Here is a 17,070-nt window from a genome sequence, read left to right as displayed (position 1 = left end):
TCTTGAACATAAATGGGACATCATGTTTAGAAATGCGCTGGATCTCTACTTTCAGCTAACATGTCTTGCTACCTCTGCATATCTAAATCAAGGACCGGCAATATAAATGTTATATTCAAAGCAAATTTTTGTCTTCTTATTCAGTTGCATTGAAAAAAATATACATATGTTGGATTAAGTTAGTGTCTGAAGTAATCTACACACTGTCAGAAAACAACATGAAAGAATGAAGAGTGACTCTCTTTTATTTTTTTACTTTTATACAGAATAAAGTTTTAATTAGCCAGTCAGACTTATCCCCAGTTTATCCCTACAATATAATACATCAGAATTAATATCAAGTCTGTCTCACAGCATGGCAGCCACGTTGACATTTCCTCAGTCACTAAAACTTTGAGCAAGATAGTATCTCATCCAATCCTGAAATATCAGTGATAAATGCATGAATATGTCACACTTTATGAGGAACAAAATTGTCTTTTGTTATCTTTGATTTCTCTTTGGTTTATATCAGAGGTGAAGATAATAAAATCACAAGCATTTTATAATTCTGTGTACTTTCTCATGAAACCATTTACTCTCCTCTCAATTTTAGAGTAGTTAAAACTTTAATTCTGTTACATGAAGTATTTTGTATTTTGATGAGGGTCAAAGATGTAGTCAAAATTGACAGGTTTTTTTTTTTTAATTCTGAATATTTCTGCTGAGTTTCAACTTTGGAATTTCTGGATTATTTTCTTTTTTAACTTAAAATATGACCAGTACAGAATCCCTTATAAAAGTCACTTCACCAGTAGCCACTTTACAATAACTGCTGATATAAAAAGCATATTTATTTGCAGCCAATTAAGCCGACTGTGCTCTTTTCCCCATGGGGCCCCAGTGTGCAATGGCTGCAAATAGCAGCATCCTAGGTAGAGTTTGCAACCTGTTGCCTGAACAGGTTGCCCTGTGGTATCTTAAAGACAACTCTTTCTAGTGGGCATTCTTGACTGGTCTGCTGTCCCCAATCTAGGCTCCAGACAGGTATGTGCCATGCCTTTGGAAAGCCCCAGGGCACAGTGGCCAGGATCCACATTGACCAGGTCATAATGTCCATCCACACCAAGCTGCAGAACAAGGGGCATGTGATTGAGCCTTCCAGCAGGGCCAAGTTCAAGTTCCCTAGCAGTCAGAAGATGCACATCTCTAAGAAGTGGGGATTTACTAAGTTTAATGAGGATGAATTTGAAAATGCGGTGGTAGAAAATCTGCTCCTCCGAGATGGCTGTGGGGTCAAGAACATCCCTAACTGTGGTCCCCTGGACAAATGGCAGGCTCTGCACTCATGAGATCATCAGCGCCAGCCCCTCGTTAACCATGCTCACCAATAAATCCTATTTCTTATTAAAAAAAAGCATGTTTAACTATTCAATTAATTGGAAGAATCATAGTAATAATATATAATGTATATAGTAATATACAAGTGCCATTTTAAACTAAAAATATCTTTAGAAGTGAAATTTATTGACTGGATCAGAATACTGCAGTGATTATCAGTATTGAATGGCTTAAATACTCATATAGAGATGTGTGTGAAAATTATCCATGGAATTACAGAAAGGGTAAACACAAGCAGACTCTTGCCCACAGTAGTCCTGACATAGTCAATGTGCAATAAAGAAGTTTCAACTCTTTATATGAAATATTGTACTAACACATATTGTAACATAACACAGATTAGGACATGGTTATTTTATTACAGGAAAACTCACACAACCATAGATATGGCAAAAAAAATGATAGTTAATAAAGTAAGATATGGAAAATCACGTAAGATAACAAAAATAATATACTGGGCTGATAAATGGTTTTAGCCAACAATTCTTTCCTATTAGAAACCAGCCCAATCATTGTTGGACCTATTCTCTTCTGCTCCTAGTTAGGAAGAACTGAGCGAAAAACATCCCTCCTGATTCCTGATATATTGAAAGGAAGTTGATGAAATTTAAAGTAAAAAAAAAAAATCACTACAAAGTCTATAAACGAAGACAAAATGACTACTTCTTAACACTTCACCAATAAATCATAGCCATTAGCAGATCGTAGTGTTTGCTTTAAGCAAAGAAAAGAAAACAAAATTCCCAAGTCACAACTGCTTTTTATACTCTGAACTAAGCCTCCACCTCTCAAATGTGATCTCTACCAAAACATTTGGCAGCCTATGGTATTTAGTGGCTTCAAGCAATATAAATCAATAAAAGAGTCCCATCTAACGATCAAATTGCAGCCATAGATTGATGTAGCCTGAAGTGAATTCTGATTCAATGCTGGTACACTGAAGAAAATTTTCTATTCACTATGAAAGCAGAAAATCCTTGCATTTCCCAAATGTTTTCTCAGTCTTGAAATTCTCTTTCTTCAGTATACATTTCCTAGGGAATACCGTTCAAAATTTTGTTACAAGAAAACTTAGCCTAAATCTGAAGACAGAGAGCATAAATTAAAACATAAATCTGCTGCATGCTAAGTTGGTTCAATAGTGTCTGACTCTTTGTGACCCTGTGGGCTGTAGCCTACCAGGCTCCTTTGTCCATGGGATTCTCCAGGTAAGAATACTTTTGAGTTGCTGTGCCCTTATCCAGGAGATCTTCCAAATCTGGGGTTCAAATTTGTGTCTCTTATGTCTCCTGCATTGGTGGGCAGGTTCTTTACCACTAGCAGGACCTGGGAAGCTCCATAATCTGCTATCTTAGGAATTAAAGTTAAGGGTCAATTTGCATCTCAGTGGAATTGTTTACAGATTGTTTCATTTTGACCATTCAGATATTTGATAATAAAGGCTGCTCCTTTTTATTTCCTTATTATAAATGTCAGTTCAGTTCAGTTCAGTTCAGTCGCTCAGTCATGTCCAACTCTTTGTGACCCCATGAACCGCAGCACACCAGGCCTCCCTGCCCATCACCAGCTCCAGGAGTTCACCCAAATTCATGTGCATTGAGTCGGTGATGCCATCCAGCCATCACATCCTCTGTTGTCCCCTTCTCCTCCTGCCCCCAATCCCTCCCAGCATCAGAGTCTTTTCCAATGAGTCAACTCTTCTCATGAAGTGGCCAAAGTACTGGAGTTTCAGCTTCAACATCAGTCCTTCCAATGAACACCCAGGACTGGTCTCCTTTATGATGGACTGGTTGGACCTCCTTGCAGTCCAAGGGACTCTCAAGAGTCTTCTCCAACACCACAGTTCAAAAGCATCAATTCTTCAGCGCTCAGCCTTCTTCACAGTCCAACTCTCACATCCATACATGACCACTGGAAAAACCATAGCCTTGACTAGATGGACCTTTGTTGGCAAAGTAATGTCTCTATTTTTGAATATGCTATCTAGGTTGGTCATAACTTTCCTATAGTTTATTACCAAATATTTAGAAAATGCAAATATCAAGAAAAGACAATAAATGGAAAAAATCAAGTAGCTCCCATTCAGGTTACCAATAATGATGTTTTAGTGCAAATAACTCTTTTCTTATGCAAGTGTACATGTATACATTTCCAGAAAAATGAGACTGCATACAATAGTTTCTTTGTGTCACCAATTTTTAACTTAATAATGAAAGAAATACAATTTTCTAAACCATTAAGTATTTTTGAGGCATCACATTAAATGACTATATTATATAGATTTTAACTTATTAAATCACTCTAATTTCCTTGGAAATTCAGTAGCTTCAACTTTTGATTAAGTAAAAAAGATTGTGCTGCCATTTCTTTATTATATTTATTGAGTTTTAAAAGTATTCCACTTTTAGGCTATCTTTATTTTTTTCTACACTACAAGAACCCGAACCTCATTGAAATAAAAATATTCCTGTGACACAGAAAAATAAGACACAAAAGCATTTTAGAGATGAATCCCCACTCTAGTTCCAGAAAGTACATGAATAAGCAATTTGTCTCAACTTGTCCAAATAGCTAAGAGTGAAAGCAATTCTGAGTTTCTCACATTGGAAAGGGAAAATAGGAAGTTTAGGAAGAAAAAGCAGATAACATTGTTATTAATTTACAAGATACATAGCTCAATGCAGCTGTTTTTATTGAGAATTTATTGATTGCTAATTTTGAATGAGACACTAAAGATAGCAGAGAAATCAGGGCCCAACTACTTGCTTCAATGATAATGTAGTATTTGGAAGGCCTAATGAGGTAAATATAAAACTAAAAGATGGATGATATGATACAAATGTAATGACACAGTAAGTCAAGGGAGAAAGTTATTGAATGTTAGTGTGTGTATGTGTGTGTGTGTGTGTACTCAGTCACCCAGTCATCCCTGACTTTTTGCAACCTCATGGACTATAGCCCACCAGGCTCCTCTGTCCATGGCATTTTCCAGGCAAGAATACTGCAGTGGTTTGCCCTTCACTTCTTCAGGGGATCTTCCCAACCCAGGGATCTAACCCATGTCTCCTGTATTGGCTGGTAGATTCTTTACTAATTAGCCACCTGGGAAGCCCATTAGCGTAGGAGAAAGTAATTCAGAAACAAAATATATAATAGGTTTTCTCCGGTATATGCCCAGTAGTGGATTGTTGGGTCAATTGTAGTTCTATTTCTAGTTTTTAAAAGGATCTCCATACTGTTCTCCATAGTGGCTGTATCAATTTATATTCCTACTAACAGTGCAAGAGGGTTCCTTTTTCTCCACATCCTCCCTAGCATTTAATATTTGTAGATTTTTTTTTATGATGGCTATTTTGACTGGAGTTAGATGATACCTCATTGTAGTTTTGATTTGATTTGCTTTGCAATGCTGAGCATCTTTCCGTGTGTTTGTTGGTCATCAACACAATATTGTAAAGCAATTATCTTCCATTAAAAAATAAAAAAAAAGGCAGAATGGGAATTTGACTCTAAAGAAGTTGATTTCAGATGACACATCCATTTCTGCGTAGTTAATTTAGTTTATTGTCTGATTTTTTATTTTGCCCTTGCCATTACAAAATATTGTTCATCAAGGATGCACAAGTTTCTATAGTATAGAAAAAAAAATGGGCAGAATTGATTTAGGAATGTGCTAAAGATTCCCACAAGCATTGCAATACCCTCACCCTTTAATAATCTATTTAAAAAATGTTCACACACAAAATAATCAGGTCCTTCTATAAAGCATCTTCTTCAATGAAAGTGTGCGAAACAAAGGCAATGGATGAATTGTCACTTATTAAGTTGTTTATAGAGAAGGCAAAACAAAATCTGGAAACTACAATGATGGGCAGCTAAAGTAGCACATCGGTTGTTTCCCTATAGACAAAAATGTTGTAAATTGCAAAACAGAAGAGAGATATTGAATGTATGAGGGCATCATTGTAGAAGCAGTTGTTAATGTTCTCAGTTGATAATAATGTATCATTACTAATTTGTGTAAAATTATACTCTCTGGACTCTAATATCTTTCAATACTACTTAATTGAAGCCCAGGGCCATTTGCCACAATGTCTAAATATGGCAGTGACACAATGTGTTTAACCATCGATTGTGCAGTGACAAATGGTTGCTACTTCTTGTCATGCATTAATATTAATACTGATGTTAACAAGCTGGGCACAAAAGAATTGATGCTTTTGAACTGTGGTGCTGAAGAAGACACTTGTGAGTCCCCTGGATAGGAGATCAAACCAGTCAATCCAAAAGAAAATCAGTCCTGAATATTCTTTGGAAGGACTGATGCTAAAGCTGAAGCTCCAATACTTTGGCCACCTGATGGGAAGAACTGATTCATTGGAAAAGATTTTTATGCTGGGGAAGATTGAAGGCAGGAGGAGAACGGGTGATGGAGGATGAGATTGTTAGATGCTATCACCGACTTGATGGACATGAGTTTGAGCAAGCTCCAGGAGTTGGTGATGGACAGGGAAGCCTGGTGTGCTGCAGTCCTGGGTTGCAAAGAGTCAGACATGACTGAGCAACTGAACTGAAGTGGACGGAACTTAATTTTTCACTTTACTGGTGAACTACATTCACAATAGTTCTTTTATCAGTAAGCAATAATTGCATATAAGGACCAATAATCTTTTGCAGGCATAATATGAAGAAAACATTAGAAGGTCTGAAGTTCCTAACATTCTTTCTAGAATAACCTCTGGAAAACTAGAAGGTGTCCTTAATTCCTAAGACATGGTAACTGATAGGGATCTTATAAAATCATCAGGTAGTACACCATTTGTAATGAAGTCAACTCTATACCTACATCTACTTCAAAGATTCTTGAGTAATAACAGATGGCTGAGCTTGCTGCCTGCCTTGTGGGAAATCACTGCATGAAAGAACAACTTTCTTCATCCTCACAGTAATGCCAAAAGTTATGTCAATTTAGAATGAAAAACCTGGAAGTTATAGAAAATGCAATGAAGAGAACCATTGAACCATTGTCTGGTATATATGCATGCATATATGTATTTTCATATGTAACCACAGAAAATATTTCCAATATTGGCTCAGCAGTTCAACAGTGTCATTAACAATCCATGTTCTTCTATCTTTGTGTTCTGTCACTCTTGGCAAGTTGACCTTTCTCCTTATGATTAGAAGATAGCTACTGCACTTTGGTGAGTTAAAAGGGACAGAAAAGTGAAGAGCTTTCCCTTTTTGATATATTGGTGTGTGTGTATGTGTGTGTATGTATGTAAACAATGAATGTCTTATTCAGAACACCTTCCTGTATATTGTACTGATCAAAACTTGGTCATGGATCCAAAGAAAATAAATCACCATGACTAGGAGTGATCATTCATGAAATAACTGTGTCTTTTGTAAGATCCATCCCCTTCCTTCAATCAAGGCCTCCTACCCCTTCCCCTTACCTAGAACTTTGTAACACAGAAGCAGCAATAAACTGTTTCTCATTGTAGAGTTACACAGTCTAATCTTTCTTTTTAGTATTTATTCTAGCTACCCTGTGGAAATGATCTGTCAAGGGTCTAAATCAAAGAGGACAGCAGTTTAGAAAACTCTAAGTAGCTCTGGGAAGAGAAAGAAATGACAAGGCTCTGTGGATTACAGTCACAATGGCACAAGGTATGAAGGAGACTATTTCTACCATGTTGATATACCATAATCAATCTTAAGGTCATTAACCTGGAGAGAATCTGTTGTGTACTCAAAGACACACTCTAGCATGCCTTGCTCCCAACTTGTGAATACCACAGTTTAACTTCACCGAGATTTTTGTAATCTTCCTAACCTCAATTCCTATGGTGTGAACTATTAAGACCATCTCTGAGCCAACCACTGAAGTCTTGAACAGTATGCTCTCTCAAAACCACACTTCACTTTAAAGAATTTGCCCTCCATGTCTCTGTAATCAGTGCACGGACATAAACTTCATGCCGGGAGCAGAAGTTCTATGAATGAAAATCTTTGCAGCATTATTTAGCTGCTATTTTTTTCTGTTCTGCTGGCACCATTGAAAAATCCTCTTTGCCAACACAGTATGAACGGCCTTCACATCAGAAATTTCTCTTTCACTTCTCAGATGAAAGGCAGATGTTATCACATCAAAGGGCTTCTGCTTAAACTAAACCCTTATCTCTGTAACATTTGCTGTGTTCCACAGACAACATCTGGAGGGCACTTTATTTACAATACTTTTACAAAACTTGCAAAACTCCTGAAAGTGCCACGCGCATGTCAAAATTTGGAAAACCCTTAGATTTTTCTTATCTTTGCTTCTTTCACCTTGATATCTGCCAAAGGCTACTCTCCCTAATTCTTCATCTGTACTGCATCACACCCAACCCTCAGTTTCAGCTGCTAATCTGGATCTGATTATATTGTAAATTATAAAATCCATGGTCAGCAAGGGTGAGAAGGGTGTTTCTTTCTCACTGTTTTATTTCCATTTTTGTGGATAGGGCCTAGTCTAGGAACTTTGCATTAAAACAGACAAACAAACAAAAACTTCTCTACCTGATAGAATTTACCTCACTTGGCTTATTCATTGTCCCAGATATTTAGGCTCTGCTGCCAAACTACAGTCAGGTGACAGGATACCTGTTGACAGACTTACCTGGTTCACATTATCAATCTATTTGCATGAATCTTTAAAGACTCCTGTGTTTTGATTTGTGATTTTCAATTAGCACTCCTCTCTGAAAACATATTTTTAAATAGTGGGCCTTATACTGTCAATACATTTTATCCTTGCAAGATATTGCTCTTTTTGAACTAAACTTTTTCCTTGCTTTTCATGTGGATGTGACTTTAAAATGCTTGTCCATCTCTAGATTTCCTTTTAAATCTCAAACATTCAGTTCATGTCTTAAGAAGCCACAGTAAATATATTTTCTTAGCCCCAAATCAGAACTCACTCTGACAGTTGCTGTGAATGATTGTCAGACTGTCCTAGAAAGTCTAACATAAATAACCAGCACAGTCAATGGGGCTATTCCCTTTTCCACTCAGGATCCAAATTAGACAAAACTGCTCCACAGTATAAGCCCTCTTCTTGCCGGGAAAATAATTCTAGTTAGGAAATTTTAAAAGCAAACAAACAAACAAACAAAAAAAACCCCACAATGTTTCTTTTCCTGGTGAGAAGAGTATTTAAAAAATTTCAGAAATATTTCTCTTAGTATTGTATGAAATATTATTGTTGGGTGATATTATCATGGACAAGTTTAAGACCTCAAAATTGACAAGCTACACATCTTAATTCTATTCCAGGTTCTTTATTGTATGGGGTGAAAGTAGTAATGGAAGCACTCCATGCTTGCTTCTAAGAAATAAAATCACCCAATATCTTTTTGTGTGATAGCAAAATGTAGTCATTTTAGCAAATATTGTATTCCACTGCTCAACAAGAGCATGTGAAAGTAGATTTTTATTATATGTGAATAACAAATGAACTATACTGCCAGAAAGTTTGTTTTGAAATGGGGATGTTTTTGTTGTTGTTTTATTTCTTTAAGCTCCAGCCCAGGTTTTGAGACCACCAGGTAAACTATATGGCTGCAATTTCAAAGTAACTCATGGTAGTTGAACACTATGTTTACACATTAAACAGAGTAAAATCATGGTAGTTATACAGAAAGACAAGGCCAGCAAAATAATGAAACTGAATGCCTTTGTCATCTAGAGTGCATAACAGACAGGGTAGGAATCAAGTTAGACAATAACCATCTCAGACAGAGCTGCTCTCCCAGGTTTCTCCTCATTTTTTCTTGGGTTGAGTTTATGAATCATAATCTGAGAAGCAATCAGAAATCTCAGAATAAATTTTCTAGCCATAAGAGAACTCTTTTGAACAACAAATGCTACTCCTTACACTAAGGTTTGTAATGGTCTAGGAGAAGGCAATGGCACCCCACTCCAGTACTCTTGCCTGGAAAATACCATGGATGGAGGAGCCTAGTAGGCTGTAGTCCATGGGGTCGCTAGGAGTCAGACATGACCGACAGACTTCACTTTCACTTTTCACTTTCCTGCATTGGAGAAGGAAATGGCAAGCCACTCCAGTGTTCTTGCCTGGAGAATCCCGGGGAGGGGGGAGCCTGGTGGGCTGCCGTCTGTGGGATCGCACCGAGTTGGACACGACTGAAGTGACTTAGCAGCAGGAGAAAAAAGCAAAGAAAATAAGAGAAATGAATGAGGAGGAACGTTTTGCACTCCGAAGTATCTTTAAGAATTTTAATATGGGCTTCCCTGGTGGCTCAGTGGTAAAGAATCCTCCCGCCAGTGCAGGAGTCAGGGGTTAGATCCTTGACACTGGAGGATCCTACATGCCAAGGAACAACTAAACTTGTGTGCCACAACTGTTGAGCCTGTGTTCTAAACTCTCAGAACCGCTCACATGCTGCAGCTACTGAAATCTGCACATTCTAAAGCCTGTGAGACACATTCACAACAAGAGAAGCCACCATAATGAAAAGCCCATACACTGCAAATATAGAGTAGCCCCCAGTCGCTGCAACTAGAGAAAAGCCTGGGTAGCAACCAGGACCCAACACAGACAAAAATATAAATATATAATAAAAAACTATTTAATGCCAGCTCAGAAAATGCCATACTTGTTATGGACTGAATTGTGTACCCCCAGAATTTATGCACTGAAGTCAAACTCCTAGTATCTTAGAGTGTGTCTCAATCTGGAGATTTGGAGATAAATTCTTTGAAGAGGTAATAAAGATTAAATCAGGTCATGGGGTAAAGTCTTAATCCTAAAGGAATGATGTCCTTATAAGAATGTTTATAGTAGCCTATTCAGAATTGCCAAAGTTAGAAACAAAGAGGATATCCTTCAGCAAGTGAATGGTTAAGCAAGAGGCACTGCTTTCATATAATGAAATGCTATTGTGCTACCAAAAGGAATGAGCTAAAAAGCAATGCAAAACAAAACTATACAGACAGCAGAGAAATCAATGACTTCTGGGGATTTGTGAGAGAGTGGCTTGATTAAGCAAATAAGAGAGGACTTTTAAGATCAGTAAGATTTTCTTTATAGTGCAGTAATGGTGGATACGTGACACTACGTATTTGTTAAAATTTCTAGAATTTAATGCACAAAGACTGATAAAGCATATGCAAATTAAAAATAAGAGCTTGTAGAATTCCAGGATAGAAGGCAGACTGTAACAAACAAACTAGCTTTGTTATGGATGTGTGAAACCATCCCTCTGTAAAGAATGAAGGAAAAAATGCTGACCTAAGGACAATCAGAAAGAAGTGGAGTCTCTAAAATTAAAGGACAAGGGAATTGCACTTAACCATTGCAATTGTTGATAAGGTTATTTCCCATGAGGGTACAGATTAGTAGCTCTAATACTATATTAGGTTATTATAAGAATTGAACAACTAAGTAAGTGGATCTCAAATGCTTAAGTGGGTGGAACCAGGCTTCTTGTGGTTGAAGTTGAAGGTAAGTGATAAGCAAGGAAGAAGGCTATCATGAATAATGTGATAACAGGTTAGAGTTAGAGACATCAGTATAAGCTCATGTTTGTCTTAACACAGATACATATGGTTATGTATAGAAATATTTATAGAACTTTATGTAAACAGATTGACTATCATCTAAATGAGACTAGTATCAGTGACATCCCAATAGCAATAAACTCCCCCAATACCCAGATTGTAGATCATATCCCATTGACCAATAAAAGAAACTGGGAATATTTAGAGAAAGGACCAAATTTGGTATTGAGACAGAGACTAAATAAGATGAGTCTGGAACCTCTAGCAGCCCTAAAATAAGAAAGTGACTAAAAAAAGTAAATCCCACAATGGTGTGCATATAGTAAAGTGACACAGTAGCTAACTAAAATAATTCTGACAGGCCAAAGCTGGAACAATTTGAGCAACTTAATTAAGAAAAGACTATTTCCCAAAAGTATGTTTGGGACTATTGTCCAAAGTATAAAATAAATGCCCATGAATCCATAGCTATATAAGTAAATAAATCCATAGCTATGTAGGCAAATGAATAGATGATATATAAAGAGAAAAAAGTTAAGTCTCCTGTGCAGAAAAATATTAAATACTGTATGTAGATACACTTCCATAAAGGAAGTGGGCATAAGACTCCACACCTTAGGTATGATCTGTACACAAAAACTTTCAAAGAGTACAGGTTGGAAAGCGGGGAGATGGCAGTTCTCAGTGGAGAATGATAAATACTACTTCCATCAGGTGATGAAGGTAAACATCAAGAGAGATTAGTCCTGTTGATAGTATATACCAGCCATATGTGACGGGAATGCCATGTTGCCTTTGTGAACTCCCCCTCCAAAAGATGTAAATAGAGACTAATCTTGAGAAAAACTCCAGACAAGCCCTAATTGAGGGACATTTTACAAAAAACATAGCTGATATTATTCCTCAAAACTGTCAAAGTAATCAAAAACAAGGAATGTCTCAGGAATGGACCCAGCCAAAGTAAAGGTAGATTAAGTAGCCAACATGAGTAAATGTAATTCAGTCTCCTAGATAGAATCCTACAATAGAAGTATACATAAGGAAAATTAAGGAATATAAAATATGAACTTTGGTTGGTCATAATGTGTAAGTACTGACACATTTACTTTGACAAATATAATATACTAAAGTAGGATGTGAATAATAGGGAAACCGGTTGTAGGGTGTGTGGAAACTCTGCATGTACCATCTTCACAATTATTCTACAAATCTAAAATCATTCTAAAACAAAATTTTTATTAAAACTGACAATATCATACCCTTACAATAGCTTTAAAGATATATAAAAAATAACTTAGAGGTTATTCTGACAAAAGATGTGAAAGATTTGTATATGAATATCTACAAGACATTATTGAGTGAATTTTGAGACCTAAAAAAATGGAGATAAACTGTATTAATGAGTCAGAGGACTCAATATAATTAGGACATCAGTTATTTACAAACTGATTCAGAGATACAACAAACTTCTAGTCAAAATTCCAACTGATTTTCTTTGTAGAAATTTGTGAACTAATTCTAATATTAATCTGGAAAATCCCAAGTGGCTTAAACAACTTTGAGAAACAGAACAATATTTGAGGACTAATACTACCTCATTTCAAGACTTATTAGGAAACTATAGGAATCAAGATAAGCAAATATATCAACAGGAAAAATAGGGAATTGAAAAACAGAGCCATAGCTATGGACAAGCTATTTTCAACAAAGGAATACAGACAAGTTAGAGGAGAAAGAAAAACATTTCAAATAAATGCTGCATATTCCCTCCTATGTCAAGCAACCTAAGTAAGGCAATCTTAGATTGGTCTAAACAAAACAATCGGTTGGTTTAAATGAGAGACTAAGCTTCATAGTTAACATAAGCATATAAACGTGAACCCTCAGTAATCCATCAACATATTTAACTACAAAAATGATTCTTAAATTAAGTAGATCATCATGATTGAGGTTTTTATGAATAAAGAAATATTTCCACTGTTTATAGCCTTCATAGCAATAGCATGATGTACATAGTATTATGGCCATCATGTGACTTCCTTGGTGGCTCAGACGGTAAAGCGTTTGTCTACGACGGGGGAGATCCGGGTTTGATCCCTGGTTTGGGAAGATCCCTTGGAGAAGGAAATGGCAATCCACTCCAGCACTATTGCCTGGAAAATCCCATGGACAGAGGAGCCTGGTAGGCTACAGTCCATGGGGTCGCAAAGAGTCGGACACGACTGAGCTACTTCAGGTTCACGTTTAGCCAATTAAGAAACTGAGAAGACAGACCATATTACTTTTCTCATTCTTTACTCCAACTTTCTGTTTACCACTGAATCACATTAAATATGCCTTCTAGTATCTCTCATGTAGTCTCTACATCCACTGCTGTGGTTTGGCCTTCAACATCTGTTTCTTAGATAATTATATCAATTTACTAGAAAGGTAATGCAAAGAATGCTCAAACTACCACACAATTGCACTCATCTCACACGCTAGTAAAGTAATGCTCAAAATTCTCCAAGCCAGGCTTCAGCAATATGTGAACCGTGAACTTCCTGATGTTCAAGCTGGTTTTAGAAAAGGCAGAGGAATCAGAGATCAAATTGCCAACATCCACTGGATCATAGAAAAAGCAAGAGAGTGCCAGAAAAACATCTATTTCTGCTTTATTGACTATGCCAAAGCCTTTGACTCTGTGGATCACAATAAACTCTGGAAAATTCTTCAAGAGATGGGAATACCAGACCACCTGATCTGCCTCTTGAGAAATTTCTATGCAGGTCAGGAAGCAACAGTTAGAACTGGACATGGAACAACAGACTGGTTCCAAATAGGAAAAGCAGTTCGTCAAGGCTGTATATTGTCACCCTGTTTATTTAACTTATATGCAGAGTATATCATGAGAAATGCTGGACTCAAAGAAACATAAGCTGGAATCAAGATTGCTGGGAGAAATATCAATAACCTCAGATATGCAGATGACACCACCCTTATGGCAGAAAGTGAAGAGGAACTCAAAAGCCTCTTGATGAAAGTGAAAGTGGAGAGTGAAAAAGTTGGCTTAAAGCTCAACATTCAGAAAACAAAGATCATGGCATCTGGTCCCACCACTTGATGGGAAATAGATGGGGAAACAGTGGAAACAGTGTCAGACTTAATTTTTGGGGGGCTCCAAAATCACTGCAGATGGTGACTGCAGCCATGAAATTAAAAGATTTTTTTTTTCCCTTTAATTTTATTTCCACAGTTAAAAAAAAGAAGCACATAGACAAATGGTTTTTCATAACAGATTACAAATGGGTCCATTCAGACCTGCTCTCAAGGTGCTGTCAGCCTCCAAGGGGCTGCCCAGCTAGCAGCTATTATTCATGTGGCCAATGGGTTGATCTGGATGCAAAAGCATGCAGCCCTCAGGGTGGCAAGTTTCCTCTCCTCTGGTCTTCAATTAGGTTAAATGGCATCAGCGTCCATATTTACAGATGTGAGGTGTGGTAATTCTAAGCAGTTCTCCATCCGGAGCCAGCGATGGGTACCTGGACCTGGGGCCAAGGAGGAGGTCGGAGTGACTCTGCCACCACTGTGAGCTTGTGTCCCTCCTTCCTAAGGGGACGAGGGGCTGTGCCCGCAGTCAGACCCTTCCAGGAGGGTTAAGCCAGGTAACTGTAGGTGTCCTTTTCATCACCCACTCGCTCCAAATACTCTTTCTCGATCAGAATGTCAATACATTTCTTAATCACTGAGATCTGAGGCTTGAATACAGAGGACAACTGAGTCGTTACTTCTCCGAGTAACTGCTGGTGTTTTACAACCTTCCTCATTTTCATTATTCTCACAATAGCCGCCTGGATCAGCAGTTTGTGATCTTCCTCAATGTTTTTGTACATGGTTTCTTGTTCCCGCTTCTGTTCAATTTTCATTGGCAAGCTGATATTAACCCTTAATTTCTTACTTTTATAACCAAAATGTAATTTTATTAAGGTGTCTGGTTTCAATTCCACCTCATCAACATTTGCACTTTTGTCTTCCAAAACCAGTAACTTAAACTTCAATAAAAGATGCTTACTCCTTGGAAGGAAAGTTATGACCAACCTAGATGGCATATTCAAAAGCAGAGACATTACTTTGCCATCAAAGGTTCATCTAGTCAAGGCTATGGTTTTTCCTGTGGTCATGTATGGATGTGAGAGTTGGACTGTGAAGAAGGCTGAGCGCCGAAGAATTGCTGCTTTTGAACTGTGGTGTTGGAGAAGACTCTTGAGAGTCCCTTGGACTGCAAGGAGATCCAACCAGTCCATTCTGAAGGAGATCAGCCCTGGGATTTCTTTGGAAGGAATGATGCTAAAGCTGAAACTCCAGTACTTTGGCCACCTCATGCGAAGAGTTGACTCATTGGAAAAGACTCAGATGCTAGGAGGGATTGGGGGCAGGAGGAGAAGGGAACGACAGAGGATGAGATGGCTGGATGGCATCACTGACTCGATGGACATGAGTCTCAGTGAGCTCCAGGAGTTAGTGATGGACAGGGAGGCCTGGCATGCTGTGATTCATGGGTCACAAAGAGTCGGACAGGACTGAGTGACTGATCTGATCTGATACTTCTGCTTCCATTTTTACATACTATCAAACTGTATTATGGATTTTCCAGGTGGCTCAGTGGTAAAGAATTTGCCTGTTTTTGCAGGAGTCACAGGAGATGCAGGTTTGATCCTTGTGTTGGGAAAATCCCCTGGAGAAGGAAATGGCAAACCATTCCAGTATTCTTGCATGGGAAATCTCATGGACAGAGGAGACTGGCAGGCTCAGTCTATGGGGTCTCAGAGTCAGACATGATTTAAGGACTAAGCAACAACAAAAATTTGCAAGACTTCCAGGGTAATCTTTGTCACTAAAATCTGATATCACTTCAATAGTTAACCAAAAACCTAGAAAACCAGTCTTCTAGAGACCAATAATGATGGGAATCTGGCTGCTGAGAATTAATTAGGACAAAAATAGGTAAGACCACTCCTTGGAAACTTTTATTATATGCCATATAACTAGGTCAAATGGCATGCATCCCCTTGAGATCTTCCAGGCAAAATTTGGGACATCTTCATCCACAGCATCTTACCATCATATCATTGACAAGCTATGCTGTGGTTAGTAACTCAGTCATGTCCAACTCTTTGTGACACCATGAATTGTAGCCCTCAAGGCTCCTCTGTCTATGACTATTCTCCAGGCAACCTACTGTTTAGCATAGAAAACTCTCGATATTCTGCAATAACCTATATGGCAAACAATCAGAAAAGGAATGGATATATTTAAATGTATAATTGAATCACTTCTTATGTATATCTTAAACTATCAACTTTGTAAAATAAGTGTATTTTAATATAAATTAAAAATTAATTTAAAAGCAGAAAAAAAAAAAAAAAGAGTACTAGAGTGGGTTGCCATGCCCTCCTCCAGGAGACCATCTCAATTGAGGGATTGAACCCAGGTATCCCGCATTGCAGGCTGGTTCTTCACTGTATGAACTACCAGGGAAGCCCAAGAATACTGAAGTGGGTAGCTTATCCCTTCTCCAGGGGAACTTCCTGCCCCAAGAATCGAACCGGGGTTTCCTGTATTGCAGGTGGATTCTTTACCACCTGAGATACCAGAGAAGACCATCATATGACATCAGTCAGTTCAGTTCAGTTCAGTCACTCAGTCGTGTCCAACTCTTCACGATCCCATGGACTGCAGCATGCTGGGCCTCCCTGTCCATCACTAACTCCCAGAGTTTACTCAAACTCATGGCCATTGAGTCAGTGATCCCATTCAATCATCTCATCCTCTGTCATCCCCTTCTACTCCCACTTTCAACCTTCCCCAGCATAAGGGTCTTTTCAAATGAGTAGTTCTTCACATCAGGTGGCCAAAGTATTGGAGTTTCAGCTTCAGCATCAGTTCTTCCAATGAATATGCAGGACTGATTTCCTTTAGGATTGACTGGTTGGATCTCCTTGCAGTCCAAGGGACGCTCAAGAGTTTTCTCCACTATCACAGTTCTAAAGCATCCGTTTTTCTGCACTCAGCTTTCTTCATAATCCAGCTCTCACATCCATACATGGCTATTGGAAAAACCATAGCTTTGACTAGATGGACCTC

The 17,070-nt window shown here is 38.0% G+C and overlaps 1 non-coding gene across 1 annotated transcript; it reads left to right on the top strand.

Moving 5' to 3' along the window:
• The first annotated feature begins 836 nt into the window (after positions 1 to 836).
• Positions 837 to 971, top strand: LOC112586297. The gene has a single exon (XR_003110763.3). It is a non-coding gene; the product is annotated as a small nucleolar RNA SNORA70 (small nucleolar RNA).
• Positions 972 to 17,070: the final 16,099 nt, after the last annotated feature.

Source organism: Bubalus bubalis, chromosome 7 (assembly GCF_019923935.1).
Source record: "Bubalus bubalis isolate 160015118507 breed Murrah chromosome 7, NDDB_SH_1, whole genome shotgun sequence".
In the NCBI taxonomy this organism is placed as follows: domain Eukaryota; kingdom Metazoa; phylum Chordata; class Mammalia; order Artiodactyla; family Bovidae; genus Bubalus; species Bubalus bubalis.
This window is presented reverse-complemented; position numbering and strand designations above follow the sequence as displayed.